The 18,283-nt window shown below is 49.0% G+C and overlaps 1 protein-coding gene and 1 long non-coding RNA gene across 2 annotated transcripts in view; one reads left to right on the top strand and one right to left on the bottom strand.

Moving 5' to 3' along the window:
* Positions 1-18,283, top strand: part of FGF1 (fibroblast growth factor 1) — a 102,964-nt gene that overhangs the window by 4,689 nt on the left and 79,992 nt on the right. The window contains exon 2 of the mRNA XM_068536089.1: positions 5,537-5,686. The gene's annotated coding sequence lies outside the window, so the exon portion shown is untranslated. The remainder of the gene's footprint in view (positions 1-5,536; positions 5,687-18,283) is intronic.
* LOC137759634 (uncharacterized) overlaps positions 1-18,283 on the bottom strand; it is a 142,006-nt gene that overhangs the window by 55,289 nt on the left and 68,434 nt on the right. Inside the window, exons 3-4 of the long non-coding RNA XR_011073117.1 lie at positions 10,465-10,615; positions 7,692-7,803 (exon numbers count right to left, since the gene is read on the bottom strand). This is a non-coding gene — a long non-coding RNA (uncharacterized lncRNA). The remainder of the gene's footprint in view (positions 1-7,691; positions 7,804-10,464; positions 10,616-18,283) is intronic.

The raw sequence follows: 18,283 nt of genomic DNA, 5'->3' as shown, positions 1-18,283 counted from the left end.
CGCGCCAACGCCTAATCCAAGTCAACAGGACAGTTGTTAAACAATTACAGGGGAGGCCTGAGTGATTACCCATAGGGAAAGTTCTCTGTCACATATGAAGGGAGAATCCCACCCCCTTTGGCTTTGACGTGTTACTGAGGCAGAGAAGGAGGGGTGCCTCTCACTGGCTCCCCTGGGCCTATAACACTTTAGGTTTCTGATCATTTGCTGACAAACCAATGGAGCTGATACATCATTTTAGCTGACAGAACTTGGGGCCCTCCTGTCACAAAGAATTGGAGGAGGTTTCCTGTCCAATAAATATAAATAAATGATATAGTGAAAATAAAACTGCCATTCCAAAGAAAATAGCAGATCCTTCCGTGCAGACTCATGTGTTCACGTAATAGACGTATAAGCAACACCCACTGTGTGCCAGGCACTGTCTAGACTGGTGGTTCTCAAAGTCTGGTCTGTGGACCAGCAGCGTCAGTATCACCTGGGAACTTGCTAGACATGCAAATTCCCAGGCCCGCTCCAGACCTACTGAATGAGAAACTCTGGAGTTGGGGTACAGTCATCTGCGATTCTGATGCACATTCAAGTTTGAGAACCATTGGTCCAAGTACTGGGAATATAAGGGTGAAAAGACAGATAAAATCCCTGCTCTCCTCATGGACTTTACATTCTAGTGTGTGCGGTAGGAGAAGACAGACAACATATAAGTAAACAAATAACTGAACATGATAATTCTCAGCTAGTAAAAAGAATCTATGAAGAAAAAGAAAAGATCTATGAGGGGCTGATTTCGAACAGGTGGTCAGGGAGGAGGGTCTGAAATGAGACCAGAATGATAAGGAAGGGCCAGCCATGTAGAGAATCAAGGGGCAGAAAAGAAATGCATGTACTTCAGGCAGAGGGAACAGTAAGTACAAAGGCCCTGAGGTAGGACCACACTTGGCCTGGATGAGGAACAGTGAGGCTGGAGCACAGTGAGAAGGAGGAATGCATCGGGGATGGATTTGGAGAGGCAGGTGGTGACAGCAAGCTTAGCTTTTGTTCTTAGTGCCAGAGAAAGGCACTGGGCAGTTTTGACCAAATAGAAACATGATCTGATTTACCTTTTAGCAGGATCCCTCTGGAATGAACTGTAGGGGGTAAGGGTAGAAGCAGGGAAGTCGGCGAGGAGGTATTGCAATAATGCAGGCAAGGAATATTGGCACTTGGATGTACCAGACCAATGTGCAAAGATCTATTATTAAGTGAAAAACAAACAATGCAGGACACTGTCCCTAGTAAATTGCTTTTAAGCATACACACATTCAGGTGTATAAAGACATTTCTGTACCTCAAAGGATCCAGAAAAAAAAGTAAATAGTGGTTATCTTGGGAAGAAGGGGGTTAGTGAGGGTCATTTTATACCTCTCTGTACATTGTGCATTTTTAACATGTGCACAAGGCATTACTTTTATTTAAAGATAAAATATTTTAAAATAAAAATTGAAAAGTTGAGGTCGAGGAAAACATACAATAGGCAATGGGTGACCAATATCAGAAAGAGGAAGTCTACTTCTCATGGGTGTGACCCTCTCTAATTAGGCATCCTCCCCTGAAGCCGCTGACAGCCAGGCTGACAAACTGGGACAAGTTCCTGTTCTTGGGTTAGAGTGGGATCACAGCAAGGCACCTTCTCACTTGAGGACCTCTGGACCCCACTTCTGTCCTGTAGCTCTGGTGATGTTTGTGTCTGTCGGGTCTCCTTGGGCAACGAATACAATTTCCTGTGAATGTCTGCTGTATTTCCCTGTGCCCTATTTGTCAAATTGCTCCCCTCTGTCATCTTGGCAGCTGGTTCGCCAGGAGGCCGGCATGCCCTTCATTTAATTGCATGATTGGGCATAAACAGAAGGAAATACTTTACGGCGGGGAGAAAGTGGCAGGCAGTATCTGATTTCTCTTGTCAGCTGATTAGGATTTGTTGAGTCCGAGCAAGGTCAAATGAGATTAGAAAGAAAATGCAGTGTGTCTGGTATGCATTTCACATAACTGTACCGTTTATGTAAACAGGATGTACGAAGGGGAAATTTTAAAGCAAATACTGAATGTCAGCCTCAAGATTCAAGAACAAGAAGCCAGGGCTTATATGTTATGCCGGGAGAGAAAGAAAATTTATTTTCTGGGACATTTGGAGTCCTGCTGAATCTATCACGCTCTGATTCCTTTTTCACGTTGGTGCAGTTAAAAAGTGACAGTTTTACGTCTGCTTTTCAGAGGCACTGAGCACAGAATAAGAAAAAACCGAAGAAACACCCCATTCTACCTTTCTCGTCCTTCTAAAGCTCTTATAAGAAGTTTAGAACCACTTTCTGTAATAGCTGCCGCTGAAGTGCTTAGTAGTGAGTCAATCTCTTAGGACACGGAAGGAAAAATCTCACCTCCAGCACCGGCCAGAACATTCTAGACATGGCTGACTCTGGCCAAGGCACACCTCTGTGGATAAACCTACCCGGCTTCTACTAGGATTTCTGTTGGTCCTCCAAATCTGTCATTTTCTTCCTTTCTCAGATCCACCCTCTGCAGTGCTAGTAAGCACGCATATAAAGTTTTAATCACTTAAACACCTTAAATAGTTTTAATGGCTTTAAAAGTGGTCTAAACGCTTTGAGGGAAGATATGGTTTCTGTTACACACTCTCTATAGGATCTAGCATCTTGTGAATGCTTAGTAAGTGGCTCCGACAGCTATTATTTCCATGGACTATTTCCTAGCCCAGAGCTGGAAGGCTATTCTGAGGCCAGACTTTTAAACTAGGAAACGTCCTGTCCCTTCCCATGCTAAATAACAGAGGGGCCAGGAAGTATTAACATTATCATGTCTCATGACTCCAAGTATCTGAACATATATTATTTAAATGATAAATCTAGATGTGGTATACACACACACACACACACACACACACACACAATGGAGTACTACTCAGCCATAAAAAAGAATGAAATAATGCCATTTGCAGCAACATGGATGGACCTAGAGATTATCATACTAAGTGAAATAAATCAGAAAGAGAAAGACAAATACCACGTGATACCACTTATATGTGGAATCTAAAATACGACACAAATGAACCTATCTATGAAACAGAAACAAACTCACAGACATAGAGAACAGACTTGTGGTTGCTATGGGGGAGGGGAGGTGGAAGAGGGATAGAGTGGGAGTTTGGGATTAGCAGATGCAAACTCTTACATAGAGAATGGGTAAACAACAAGGTCCCACTGTACAGCACAGGGAACTATATTCAATATCCTGTAATAAACCATAATGGAAAGGAATATGAAAAAGAATATACATATGTATAACTGAATCACCTTGCTGTACAGCAGAAATTAACACAACATCGTAAATCACCTATATTTCAATAAAATAAATTTTTAAAAAAAGATAAATCTAGACACTTCCATTTCAACATGGAACTTGAGGGAAGTTAAACCAAAACATTAAAAAATTCAATATTGAGGAGAATTATATTACAGTAAGTACTTTAAGGAACTGAGGAATCAGTTCCCAGTATTTGGACAGGAACTTTGCCGAACAACACCTGATATGTAATAAAGAAATTGGTTTATATCAGTAGCTAGGGGTTGTATTTGCCTAAGAGCTGTGTGGTTTTTTGGCTTTTTTTTTTTTTTTTTTTAAACAGCATTTCACAACTAGATGTAATGGAGAAATAACACTAAAATAATGACTTACACTTGCATTACCGGTGTTCAAGGTGCTGTCACATACTTGGGCACATGTGACTGTCACCATAATCGTGTTGGCTTGCGGGAGAGACGTGGCTCGGAAAGCCTCATGAATCTCCTTCAGGAAGGAGGGAGTCAGAGCCCTGAGATGCTGAGCAGCCCAGAAATGGTCAACAGCACTGTGTGGGCAGGTGCAAGGGTGCTAGCCTGAGGTGGGAGACCGGGTTTCAGACCCGGTGAGAACTTAGTAACTACGGGGGCAACCTGGGTGAGACGCTGAGCTGTATCTCTGTCCTTGGTGTTTTTAGGGTGTTTCCTAACTTTACAATCTATCATTCCATGTGGTTAAAAACAGTTCACCTGCCCCCTGCATGCAGCAAAGCAATTCTCCAACATTGAGAAGATGACTGTCCGAAATATTTTCATCTATGATCCAGAGGTCCTTGGGAATCGTGCAGATGCTCAAGAAAATTACTATTTTTTAAAAAGCAAGTTATTAGGACCTTTGAATATGTGGAAGTGGCAATTCATGGAGGTTCCCGTTCATAAAGTTTGGAGAAATCAACTCTTTCTGTACCTCTCAAGTCCCTTTTAGGAGAGCTGTGGCTCCTCCGTTATCGGAGCTGTGTGATGTCTGTGCCTCTAGTTCTGTCACAGGAGGTGAGCTTCTCTGAGCCTGTCCCTTCAGAGGCACATGAAGGCTCCCTGGCTGCTCCCTGATGAGTTTGGAGAACAGTTTTCCACCCCTACCTTCCCAGAGGAGGGAGAGACCAGTGAGCATATTTCTAGTTCCGACAGGTCCATCTGTACCTCCTATCTGAATCACCAGGTGGGCAGGCTTGCGCACATACTCTGGGACACCTCCCAGGCTCAGATCCCTGCATAAGCAGGTAGGACTCCTCATCAATTACAGGCAACTATTCATCATGTTTCCATTTGGTCTCTTCAAAGACACCTCCTGAGCTGTATCCTTTCAGTCCAGTTTCATTCCTCACCTTGTAGCCAAAGAGTTATTATTTGTACAGGCAGCTTCCTCTCTCCGTTACCCCATCCTGGCCAGGGGCACAAAGATGATGCCCATGGTCCACTGAAGAAATCCCCACCTGATGATTCGCCTAGTTCAGCACGGACAGGCTTGACCACTGGTGAGGAAGGGCAGAAATATTCTCTCTGCAGCCCCTCCCCAGCCCTAAACTGCATGGCCACTGCCTCGAGCAGCTTTGCAAAAATGGGAACAGCACAGACAGACACACACACACTGCCACACACAGACATCTACACCCTGTGCAGGGATGCCAGATGCCAGAACCGAAAAGGATTCCCTTTCATCCAGCAGCCTTCTGATTGCAGAGGAGTGTCTCTGAGCCGTGACCCGCTGTTTCCCTGCCAACTGAGGCCTCAAAATAAACAGGAATCTGCTCAGACAGGCTAGTAGTCCATTCGGCTCAGCCATTTGCCCCAAGACAAAGCACGCTAAAATAACACCCAGGAGAGCTGCCACTGCCGTCTGCTGTCTCTGCCTCCCTTCCCTGCTGGCCACCAGCTCTGTGCCCCTGGGCCTGCCGCTGGCTGCCCAGGGGTGGGGGCCCTTAGAGCTCCGTGTGCATCCCTGTGGGCGGGGTCGCTAAGGCAGGTCCCCTCTGCGGATCAACGAGGCCAGAGAGGGACCTAGAGGCTGCATTATCAGTCCCCCGCCTGCCTCCCTGCTTCCCACACAGCCCTGCGGGACCGGGAGCCGGCTCTGTGGCACGGTGTCTGCAGGCGGACCAGCAACCTGATGTACATGCCACGGCCCGTCCCCTCTCCCCACACAGAGCCGCAGCCACCGGGAGGTTCAGAGAGTCGGCTTGGGGCTGCCGGGGAAGCAGCTGCAGCGCGGTGACAGTGACACCACAGAGCGGACGAGACCAAGTGGATCCCCTTTCCCTTCGACCGGAGAAGCCCTCAGCCTGCAGGCTGTTCAGGTAAGAATCAGGGTTTCTGTTCTGAGCAGGTTATAGTATATCCAGAGCTGAGGTGGAGTGAGTGAGTGAGTGAGTGAGTGAGTGAGTGAGTGAGTGTGTGTGTGTGTGTGTGTGTGTGTGTGTGTGTGTGTGTCCCCGAGTGCAAGTATAAGGCTGCTTGGAAGAAAAAGAAGGGCTGGCTAATGGCACAGACATGTAAAAATAGCACCTGGAGTGCAGAGACTGTGAGAATAATCACGCACCCGCTGCCCCCTTGATCTTCATCCCCGCACTGCTCGGCCATGAGGGCTGGAGGGGGCAGAAGGTTCTCATTCATTAAAGCCTTTGTGGTTCAGCAGGACGCCGTGGCCTCCGAGAGCCTGGCTGGCATCATCCTGCTGGCCACACTTACCCCCTTAGGTAGCCTGGAAATTCAGCCACCTAGAAATCTTGTCCACTGGGTGGGCACCTTAGATTTGGTCAACCTTTTGATATAAAAGTTGGGCTGAAACGTCGGATTATCTGAGTGTGCTTGAGAGGGTGGGATGCTGATGGCTCTGCTGGTCACCTGGATTACTTCTTACTGTCCTTCTGACCTTCTTTGAAAATCACATCCTCATTTCAGTGCCCCTCCAGATAGGCACCGGCAGAGAGGGAATGGGAATGGCTAGCCACTGGGCACATTCTCTGGCACTGACGCTATCCACACCTACGTCACTATTATATGCCAGAAGTATGCAAGGCTTCTAGACGCAGCGCTCGAAAAATTCACACCTCCAGGCGCTGGGGTGGGAATTTCAGGCGTTTAATCACGGACCCATTTTTCAGAGACCCAAGAGGGCACCCACTTATCTCGCCTCCCAGGTGCAAGAGCTCGCTCTGTGCCTCAGCAGACACAAATGCTCTGTGCTCTCTCTGGTGTTTAAATCCACCCCCACTTTCCTGCTTTGGTGACTGGCACTTTCCCTTTCATTCGCTATAGGGATGCAATTGTTTATGATTTAGCTCCGTGAACACCAGTGGGCGGATGTAAGAATCCGGGCAGAGGGTGAACTGGGCTCTGAGTGAGGGCGAGACAGCCCAACGGTGGCAAAGGGTTGGAGAGAAATCAGCTTTGCCGAGTGGTGTCTAGCAAAGGGCTGGCCAGCTGTCTCCCAGGGCTGTCTGGGTGAATGAATGTGGATTTTGGTGGAGACTGTGATTCACAGTCGCAAACTCCCTTTGTTTTCTTTGTGTTGGTCATTGAGGGCTTCCAAGGAAATTCCCCTTTTGAGATCATGTACATGACTGTCTTCTGTTGATTCTACCTTTTTAGCACGAGGAAATGGATTTGTAAATGCAGATTTGTAAAATTAACTTCATCAAAAGCCAAGTTAATACATGAAAAATTAAGGGACAAGACACTGAGTTACGTGTAAACTTCCTCCCAAATCTGGTGTGCACATACACATATATGGCTTGCCAGGTTCCAAAAAGGATTTAAGGAAGCAGTATCCAGTTCATTAAATGGTTTGATTTTACAGGCAGGTAGCACCAACTCTGATGATGATATTTCCACGGTGACAGTGGACAGACATCCATGCGTTCTATCTGCACCTAGCAAAGGGATGTCTGATGCCAGGACAGAGATGTGCTCGCTCACTCTGCTGACGTGCATTATGTGGACCCTGAATAAACTATTACGGGTCATGGAGCCGCTGGCCCCCCTGTGCCAGCTTCCAGCAGTCAGAGACCATACAGAGGGGAAGACACATCCCTTCCACCTCATCGAATAGGCATTACTTGGCTAATGCAATACTCCTTGATTTAAGCTACTGGAAAAATAATCTGCAATCAGTCGTGCTACAGACATACCCTGTTTTAGGTCAATCTAACAACTATCCAGGACACGTAAATTGTAAGTGAATGACTGTTTTTCCTTAAGAAAGGATTCACTCATCAAGTTCATCAAATACTGGCAAGGTGTCCCACCTCAAGATGGGACTGGATCCAGCCCATTCAGCCATAGAGAAAGGTGGGGACTTACCTTGTGGGGGCAGGTAACAGACAATGAACCTGGGCTGACAGGATGTCCAACTCAGCTGGGAGGTAAAGGAGTCCAAGGTAGAGGAACAAGGACAAGCATCTGGGCCAGTGGCCTACAGCAAGAGAAGAGGGAGGGAGGGAATAGTAATTATTATTATTATTATTATTTTTGGTTGCCCTGGGTCTTAGTTGCGGCTCCCGGGCTCCTTAGTTGTGGCATGCAAACTCTTAGCTGTGGCATGCATGTGGGATCTAGTTCCCTGACCAGGGATCGAACCCAGGCCCCCTGCATTGGGAGCACAAAGTCTTTTTTTTTTTTTTTTTAATTTATTTATTTATTTTTTTTGGCTGCGTTGGGTCTTCGTTGCTGTGCATGGGGGCTTTCTCTAGTTGCGGTGAGCGGAGGCTACTTTTCGTTGCGGTGCGCGGGCTTCTCACTGCAGTGGCTTCTCTTGTTGTGGAGCACAGGCTCTAGGTGCACTGGCTTCAGTAGTTGTGGCTCGTGGGCTCTAGAGTGCAGGCTCAGTAGTTGTGGCGTACGGGCTTAATTGCTCCACAGCATGTGGGATCTTCCCGGACCAGGGCTCGAACCTGTGTCCCCTGCGTTGGCAGGCGCATTAACCACTGCGCCACCAGGGAAGCCCAATAGTAATTATTTTGATTCCTAAATGTTACTACTTAAGAGAGGCAGCAAAATAGTGGTTAGGTACATAGATTCTGCAGCCAGGAAGAAGCTGGGGTTCAATTTGGACTCTGACACTTACTAGTCCTGTGACCTTGTGCCTCAGTCTCCTCATCTGTAAAATGGGATAATAAAGTACCAGCCTTATTACTGAAAGGATCAAATGAGTAACAGTCTTAGCTCAGTGCCTGGTTTATAATGAGTAAAACCTAAGTATTTCTTGTTGCTATTGTTATTACTATTACTATTATCATTGAAAGGTGAGTTCTGAAAAGGCTGCTCACAAGTCCATTTGTTCCAAGGTCCAAAGTGACTCTCTGAGTGACCATCAGTGCCACCTTCTGGGCAGCTGGAGGTGCTTTTGCTTGGTGTGGAGTTTTGCTTGCATTTCCAAGCTTTCAGAATAGAGGAGCTTCTGTGCTCGTGGCCAGCGTTTCTTGAGCCCTTATATGAGCCAGGCACGGTGCCTGACTTTACGTGTGTGACCTCGCCGGATTCTCGTAACAACCCTGTGAAGTAGGGCTGTCATGGCTGCAGAAATTGAGCTCGGTGGGCTGGGCCATTTGCCTACAGTCACACAGTTACCAAGTGGCACAGCCAAGCTTACACCCAGGCTGTGCTCCTAACCGGTATGCCGTCTATGATTTGGGGGATCACTGGAGGTGTCCTGAGAGGCAGGTGGAGTTTGGTGACAGATGGACTTCAGCAACAGATGAGATCTGAAGGTCCTAGAAAGTAGACCAGAATTTGGAAGCTTTGCCAAGAGACAGCAGGACCCTAAATTGGCCTGGGGACAGAATCTCAGCCTTGAGGACCCATGACCTTTGGGGCTTGGTGTTTGGGAACAAGACATGAACGCAGGCCCTGGGGGACAAGGTGGGCCTCAGGCTTTCCTGCAGCAGGCAGTGGATGGTGCCCAAGAAGAGAGGAAATGGTACAGAGACGGACACAGCAAGGGTGCTGGGCCAGAGATCCTGACACCCCTCTAGCCTAAGGTCAGAGGTCATCTTGAGCTAAGCCTGAGGTCAAGACTAGGTGACTCCAGCCGTGGAGAGAGGAGGAATGGGCAATCCAGAACGTAGTGTCTGGGCTCAGTGGAGTTTATAGTGATGTAAAAGGCTTGATTTGCCAATGCAATTTCTCTAACTTGAATGTTTAAAACATGACACACAGAGATTTGTTTTATGCATAATTGCTCAAGCCCACTTCTCTGACTTCACCCAAGGAATGCTGGTGATAGGAACAGGTGTGAGAGTGTGCCTACCTCACAGCAGGGCTGTGTAGATCTGGGGGTTACTGATGGACAAGACTCATCTTTGCCGCTCCAGAACCTGTGGTCTGGCCCAGGTGTTTTTGGTTTTTTTGGTTTTTTAAAATTTATTTATTTATTTATTTTTGGCTGAGTTGGGTCTTCGTTGCTGTGCACGGTCTTTCTTCTAGTTGCGGCGAGCGGGGGCTACTCTTGGTTGCGGTGCTCAGGCTCCTCACTACGGTGGCTTCTCTTGTTGCAGAGCAAGGGCTCTAGGCGCGCGGGCTTCAGTAATTGTGGCCCGCGGGCTCAGTAGTTGTGGCTCGCGGGCTCTAGAGCACAGGCTCAATAGTTGTGGCGCATGGGCTTAGTTGCCCCGCGGCATGTGGGATCTTCCCGGACCAGGGCTCCTGTGTCCCCCTGCATTGGCAGATGGATTCTTAACCACTGTGCCACCAGGGAAGCCCTGGCCCAGGTGTTTTCAAACTTTAATGTGCATGAGAATCACTTGGGAGCTTCTTTAAAACATCAGGTTCATAGAGAACAGACTTGTGGTTGCCAAGGGGAAGAGGAGGGGAGGGACAGAGTGGGAGTTTGGGGTTAGCAGATGCAAACTATTACATATAAAATGGATAAACAACAAGGTCCTACTATATAGCACAGGAAACTATATTCAATACCCTGTGATAAACTATAATGGAAAAGAATATTTTTAAAATGTATGTATATGTATAACTGAATCACTTTGCTGTACAGCAGAAATTAACACATTATAGATCAACTATACTTCAAAAGATAAGTTAATTAAAAAGATTTTTTAAACTTCAGGTTCCTGGGACCTACCCACACAAGTCCTGACGTAGCCGGGTTCGTGAGGGGCCCAGGATTCTGCGTTTCCTGGCTGGGGCCCAGCTGGTTCTGATGCCTTTGGTCCACAGGCTACAGCTGAAGAAGCCTCGGGCTGACCGTTGCTCTGGTTCCCTTGTCTTCATTGCTGTTAATGAGAACAGAGTCATGGGGCCTGAATCAGTGGCAATTAGCCTCTTCTCTGTCACAGCTTCTTCCTGGACCACCATTTTACTTAGGCTAGACCTCTGCTGCTGGTAATAGCAGTGAAAGCCCGCCTACTGCGTACTGCGTTACCATGTGCCGGGCACAGTACTAAGCCCTTCACAACCATCCCATAAATTAGGTGCCATTATTATCACATTTGACAAGTGAGGGGAAAGGCCCCACTGCCAGTATGGGGCAGATCTGAGATATGAACCCAGGCCCCGCAGATCCCCAGAGCATAGCCACGGAACCCCTGGGTGTGGTTATGAACATAGTTTTAGCTCTCTGTCAGTTCAACCCTCCTTTCTCACTCTTGGGTGTCTTTCTCCCCTTCACATTCCGATCTTGTCCTCCCCCATCCCGAGACTCCCATATAATTTCTTCAGAAGATGATTGTGTCCCTGTGGTTCCCTATTTTTATCTCATTCAATATGTCAAAAAGGGTGTGGTCAACGGGTGGGTAGAAGGTAGTTGTTATGGGTTAAATTGTGTTCCCCCCTCAAATCCATAGGTGGAACTCCTAACCTCCAGTATTTCAGAATGTGACCTTATTTGGAGATAGTGTTCTGACAGAGGTCATCAAGTTTTGTTTCGTTTTATTTATAAATTTATTTATTTATTTGTTTATTTTTGGCTGCGTTGGGTCTTCGTTGCTGCGTGTGGGCTTTCTCTAGTTGCGGCGAGTAGGGGTTACTCTTCGTTGCGATGCGCAGGCTCCTCATTGCGGTGGCTTCTCTTGTTGCGGAGCACGGGCTCTAGTCACGCAGGCTTCAGTAGTTGTGCGGCATGTGGGCTTAGTTGCTCCGCGGCATGTGGGATCTTCCCGGACCAGGGCTCGAACCCGTGTCCCCTGCATTGGCAGGCGGATTCTTAACCACTGCGCCACCAAGGAAGCCCAGTTATCAAGTTTAAATGAGATCATTAGGGTGGGTCCTAATCCAGTATGAGTGGTGTCCTTTTAAAAAGGGGAAATTGAGACACAGTGACATATACAGAGGGAAAATGATGTGACAAGACACAGGGAGAAGATGGCCATCTACAAGTCAAGGAGAAAGGCCTGGGCCAGATCCTTCCCTCAAAGCCCTCAGGAGAAACCAACCCTGCAGATGCCGTGATTCTGGACTTCTGGCCTCCAGAACTGTGAGACAAGAAATTTCTGCTGTGTAAGCCACCCAGTCTGTGGTACTCGTTATAGCAGCCTTAGGAAACGACTACAGTAGGAATCAGATTTCCCCTCTAGGCCCTGGGTCTGGGCTGATCTAGGTGAAGGCCAACACATGCTGCCAAGCTGTGGCAACTTTTTCTTTAATTCTGAGTGCTTTTCTGTTGGCTTAAATAGTGTTCTTGGGAGCCACAGGTAGGCCCAAGGCCCAGGAAGGAAGAAGGAATGAATAGAAAGGATGAAGAGGAAGGAGGGAAGGGAAAGCAAAGAAAAAAGGAGGCAGCAGCAGAAAGAGAAAGAGAGAGTGGAGACCAGGATGGGCACGCTGGAGGCCATCCCTGACCAGTTCAGGTCATGCAGCTCATTCGTGGGGCCCCTGTGCGTGCCAGGAGCAGGCCACCGGGCCTGGGACCACCAGTCCCTACTTTCATGAACGTTAGAGGCTAGGTGGGTCCACCGACATCCATCGTGCAGGAACTCCCCCTGAAGGCACAGGGCAGAGTGCTGGACCCAGTCAGGGGCTCTGGAAAAGCTTCCGCAGGGAGGTGATGCTCGGGCTGAGATCTGGAGGATGAGGAGGGGTCAGATGGGTGAGGGCTGAACGTTTCAGGTGGAGGGAGAGCATGAGTGAAGGTCACATGGTGTGAAAAGTGTGGCTTCACCAAGGAGCGGAGGGGAGGCCAGTGCAGCTGGAAGGCAGGGAAGCAGGGGGGCAAGTTGGCGTCAAAGGGGCAGGTGTGGGCTGGACCACAGTGGCCACATTGAGCATTTAGGTCCTTTGCTAAGAGCCACAGAAAGCCAGAGAAGGAGGAGATCCTCTATAGGGTAAACTCTGATTTCAACAAAGGACAAAGAAGTTGCTGGTGTGGTTCAGCAGTGGGTCAGCCCTGAAGCAAGACGGCAGGCTTCCTGAGCTCACAAATCTAGGGTTGGCTGCGTCATGATCAGGGAATAAGGTTCCAGGCCACTTCCCAAACAGTGTTCTAGCACAGTCCCCCTCAGCTAAGCATGCTCTAGGTGTTGGACATGGCCCCACTGGAAAGGGTTTAAATAGGGACAGCTGTCTCCTGCTGATGAGGTTAATTTGTGAGCTTGGCAGCCAGGCCAGGCTCAGACTGGGGTTGACCAGGCGGCCCCTTCTTTGGTATCATTTGAAGGACACAGAGAGGCCTTGTGAATATAACCTCTCCTTTGCCTGGTGAACTTTGCCTGAAGCTATGGGAGCGGGCCAGCAGTCAGCAGGTCAATTATTCGGCATGCCTGTGGAGAAAGGTCGAGATTAAAGTTGTGAAGGGGAAAGAGGCAGGGGCGAGAAGCACAGGCAGACACCCTGAGGCACCAGGGGTGAACGTGGGCAGAGACAGGTCTGAAAAGAGGCAGAGAGTATAAAGGAGGAGCGCAAAGAACTTGACGCCAAAATTTGCCTTATTCGTGATTTCACACAAGCAGCAGCAAGACGGGCCCGCAGCTGTAGGAATTCCAGCTTGGGGTTTGCAGCCCTCTCCTGTGCCCCTGCTACCAGAGACGCACACCCCATTCCCATCCCTGGGAAACTCCTCATCGGTGCCAGCGGTTGTTGACATAATCCATGAGTGAGTCCTGACGTCACACTGAACGCCACGCCTTTGCCATGTGCCCTGCCAGCCACAAAAAGAATTCCCTTCCTTTTCCTTCCAGCAGAGGGACTGGACTTGGCTTAGCAAGGATGAGTCCTTGGGGCAAGTGGAACACACTGTGGAGAAGAGAAGGGACTTTCAGGAAGGTGAGAGCAGCCAGGGGGCCTTGTGGGGAGCAAGATCCTCCCACTTCTCTCACATCCCCCACTGGCTCTATCCCCACGAGCCTCTCTTCCGTTCCTCTGCTGTTCCACGCCCTTTCCTGCCTCTGGGACTTTGCAATTGCTGTTCCATCTGCCTGGAGTGCTTTCTCTGCAGTTCTTCACATAGCAGACCTCTTGTCAACTCCTTGAAGAGGCTTTCTCTCTTGTTATTCCCTATCCTACCTCTGTTTCCTTCATGGCACTTACGACAGTCTGTAGTCATCTTGTCAATTTTTTAAGTTTGCTACGATTCATTCTCCCCCCTAGAACGTAAGCCTCAGGAGGGCAGGACCTCATCTGTGTGGTTCCCTGCTATATCCCCAGGGCCTAGGACAGAGCCTAGGCACATAGTAGGTGCTCAGTAAATGTTGGTCCAATGAATGAGTGAATGAGTGACTGCTTCAATCTTGGGAGTGGGAAAGCCAAGACCAAGGACAGCAGTGGGACCCCCCCAGCCTCTGTCGCTCCTCACAGCTCTAGAAAGGGGGCACGTTAACGTCTGAAAGCAGCACTAACAAGTGCGCATCGGGGCCCCCGACCCTGACTCGAGTGGGCGGCCCCCTCACAGTCCCCAGGACCCCATACTTTGCGTCGGCTGCTCTGGCTTAGTGTGCGCAATCTCAGCTCTTCAGAGAATTCGCTTTGGGAGCCTGGAAAAATCCGGCCTAGTTGTATTATTCATGCTCAAAGATGAATAACTTCTTTGGGCTGATGGGCATCAAAGGCAAGCAAGTGATGTCAGGCACCCAGAAGGGAGACATCGATCCAGCGTCTTCCAACCCTCGCACCCAGGGAGGTGGGTGGAGCCGCTCATCCTCGCCTTTGCCACCAGGTCCCATGGGAGCGGAAGCGGCGTCTGCACTGATAAATCAGTGCGTGCACAGTGCTGCCCCAGTACCTCAGGGACACAAAGAGCTGCTACAAAACCAGGCTGCGCTTGTCCTTCCTCAGAACCTTCGTCAGAATTTAGAAATGGCACCCGGAGGACAGCGGAGAATGAACGCTTCAGAGTCACTCCTTGGAGTCTACACGGCAAGCTGCAGCCCTGGGAGAGCGCGTCCCTGGTTCAGGGTCCCAGGCTGGCTCGGCCCGGCTTCTTGGCCTTTAGTGCTAGGGTGGTGTTTACGTTAAAGGAGCAAAATGTTCCTCCTTAAGCCTCCACTGGTTTTTCGTGTTTGTAATGCTAATGGGGATGTTTCTAGGGGCAGAGATGCAGGTCGGCTTCAGGATGGTTTCTTCACAAGGATAAAATCCCCGCTCCACTGGCCTCACAGAACTTGCTGCCGTTCTCCCAGGTCAGTCCTGGGATCTCTGCTGAGGGCTCGGGAGGCAGTGTCCTAAGTTCCTTGGAAAGAGAGCTGACACGGGAGACCAAGAATTCTCCTGATGGCTCCACTTCTGCCCTGTCTCTCTCAGCATCCTTTTCTTATTTCAGAGCGACAGTGTGCGGGGCGTGACGCTAGGGAGTATAATGGTTGGGGCAGGACCGCTTGGGTTTGAATTCTGGCTCTGACACACAATAGCTGCACAGCCCTGGCCAAGTTCCGTAACCTCTCCACTTCTGTAAAAGAGACATAATAACAGCGCCCATACCCTAGGGTTGTTGACGGTACTATATGAATTCATACAGGTGAAGTCTGAGAAAGTGTAAGTGTTATATTACCAGCATTAGCCGTTACTCCCTCATAGGGCTGACCTAAGACTTCAGTGAGACAAAAATGTTTTAGTACATAATGCATAGCACACAGTGTTTGCTCAATAAAATATTAATTATTGGGCTTCCCTGGTGGCGCAGTGGTTAAGAATCCACCTGCCAATGCAGGGGACATGGGTTCAAGCCCTGGTCTGGGAAGATCCCACGTGCCGTGGAGCAACTAAGCCCGTGAGCCACAACTACTGAGCCTGCGCTCTAGAGCCCGCGAGCCACAACTACTGAGCCCTCGTGCCACAACTACTGAAGCCCGTGCGGCTAGAGCCCGTGCTCTGCAACAAAGAGTACCCCCCCACACCCCGCTCGGCACAACCAGAGAAAGCCTGCACACAGCTATGAAGACCCAACACAGCCTAAATAAATAAATAAATAATTAATTATTATTGCTACTGACAATCTTCCCAGTCTGGCTAAGGTTTTTTGGAAGTTTTCCTAAGAATGTATTTGAACTAAAAAAATGATCTTGTGTTAGGCTTTTGTGGTGCTCGTGTGTGCACTCTGTGTTGCCATTTTGTTTTTTGTTTTTTACAAAAATCATTATTATTAAAGTTCCTATTAGAAAAATTTTTTAAAAAAATGATCTTGGAACATGAAGGTCACCTGCTGCCCTGCTGTTCCCCTGTCAGTCTTTTTTGTTCCAAGGGACAATTATCACCCTATGCTCTTTCAGCACTTAAAATCCACATGTCAGGAACCTAGAACTAGCCAAGAAAGCAATAGCCCCCTTAAAGAGTTCAAGCATAGAGCAGACAAGCCTCCCTGTTCAGCAGTTTTAAGCTGCAGGCGTTTGCAACAAACAATGAAAGAAGCCTCGACTTCAGCAAGGTTCCTTTAGCGCAATTCCTTAAAAGGCTTTGGGATTCCCACCCCTCCAGGGGGCGTGCGGTTCCTCGGGGCATGGATTCCTTCAAACTTTTGCTCTGTGTCCCCTGACCCTGGGCTTTGAGTTTAAATTATTTGAAGCCTGACCGCAGGGTGAACTTGATGGTCTGCTGTAGGCTGTGAACTGCACAGTTATTCTGCATTCAGGCTGCCAGATGCCCTGCCCCACCCTCCTGAGTGACGGTGGGTAAGGAACTTGTCCTCTCTGTGCTTTGTTTTCCTTCTCTGCAAGAGTTCCTCTCGAGAGGGGCTTGTGGAGGTTATTAAGGGGACGTGGACAGCTCCAGCTGTCTCTCTCCATACTTGCTAATTTCCTTCCCATTCCTTTGTGGCCCTCCTGACCGTCACATAGTGGGGAATATGGAAAAACCCAGTGGTGATCAATGTTGTAGAGGCTTGCAAATATTCCCCTGCACTAGGTGACCATGACCACATCACTTGGCTTTTGGAGCAGCGCAGAGAGATGGATTACGGGAAGGGGTCCAGGTCATAGTCTGGAGGAGGGGATGCTGGCAGCCCCAACCCTCGGTCCAGCCCATTCTTGCACCACAGAGACCAGGCCCAGAGTATGGATTTTCAGCCCGTGGCTCTCCTGGGTCTTCAGACCTTTCACTAAGGCCTGAAGATCGATGGTCTCCCATCATGGAGGTGGACCCCTTCCTGACACACTCTGACCTTCCGCAGATGCCTCCCTACCTCCCACTGCGGCCGGAGGATTTAACACACAGCTGGTTCAGGATGGGTCCAAATGCACACAGCGCAAGTTGGGGGAGAGCGTTTCCAAGGTGATGTCCAAGTTGTTTCTAGCGACCCACTGACCCGACCCTCCCCGCCTTGCGCTGCCCCAGAACTGAGCCAAGACTGTGGAAGGCGGCTACACCTTGGGATGTCTGGCCGGGACCCTACTGTGGTGGGAGGTTCGGATCCCACGCTGGAATGGGCCCTGGGGAAGGTCACGGGGAGGGTGAGCCAAAGCAGGCTTCATCGCCTCCCTGTAACCTCCCGCCTTTCCCTCTTCTTCTGACAGCATGGCAGTCAGATGTGGGGTGTGGAGCCCTCTGTTTTAGGAACTATAAAGAATAGCTCTTAAAAAAAAAAAAAAAACTCTAAACATGTCTTGCTCTAGGATGGAAGCATATCCTGAATTGGTGACTTTGAAGTCTTTTCATCTGCTGCAGACCAAGAGGAAGACCTCTGGTGACTAATGAGGAGTCCTACCTTCATCAGACTCTTGCAGTATTTTCTTGAAGTCAAGGTCCCTTTCTCTTCCTGGCCAGTCCCACATCCTGCTGGGCCTGTGTTGGCCAGCTCCTGTTTCTCATTATCTCTCCCCCATCCTCTTTAAAGGCTTCTCACTCCACCCAGGGGTTTTATTTTTAGACTTGCACGGTAATGTTAGGGCTGAGCAGGACATACTGCCCACATTCACGGGAAACTGGGCTGCCTGGAAGAGCATCCCCCTTTTCGGAGACTCCCTCCCTCCCTTCCTTCCCTATGTATTGGATACCTTGTCCATGAGGGGTCCTGCCCCAAGGATACAACAATGAAGAGAGAGACATGGTCCCTACCCTTGAGGAGCTTACGTTCTAATGAGGCAGGGGAGTGGGGGACAGAGTATATACAAACACACACACACACACACCAAGTAAGCCAACAAATAAAGAAATGAAATAAGTAGAAATTGTGATAAGATCTACAAAGGAAACAAACAAGGTCCTGGAACAAGAGAAGCTGTTACAAATTGGGTAGAAAGGGAAAGCCTCTTGAAGGTGACATAGAAGCAAAGGCCAGAAGGATAAGGGGCTCCAGGTATACAAAGAGAAGGGGCGAAGACTCCTTTGTGGAGGGGAAAGCATGCGATAAGGCCGCGAGGTGGGCAAGAGCTTGTGTGTTCTAGACTCCAGCAGAGGCCAGGATACGTCAAGGAGAGTAGACAATGGAGGAAAGGGTCAAGATGAGGCTGGGGAAAAAAAAAAAAAAAAATGAGGCTGGAGAGGCATGCAAGGACCAGATCATGCACAGCCTGGAGTCATGC

This window comes from Eschrichtius robustus, chromosome 2 (assembly GCF_028021215.1).
Source record: "Eschrichtius robustus isolate mEscRob2 chromosome 2, mEscRob2.pri, whole genome shotgun sequence".
NCBI lineage: Eukaryota > Metazoa > Chordata > Mammalia > Artiodactyla > Eschrichtiidae > Eschrichtius > Eschrichtius robustus.
The sequence above is the reverse complement of the archived record's forward strand: the minus strand, read 5'-3'. Positions and strand labels throughout refer to the sequence as shown.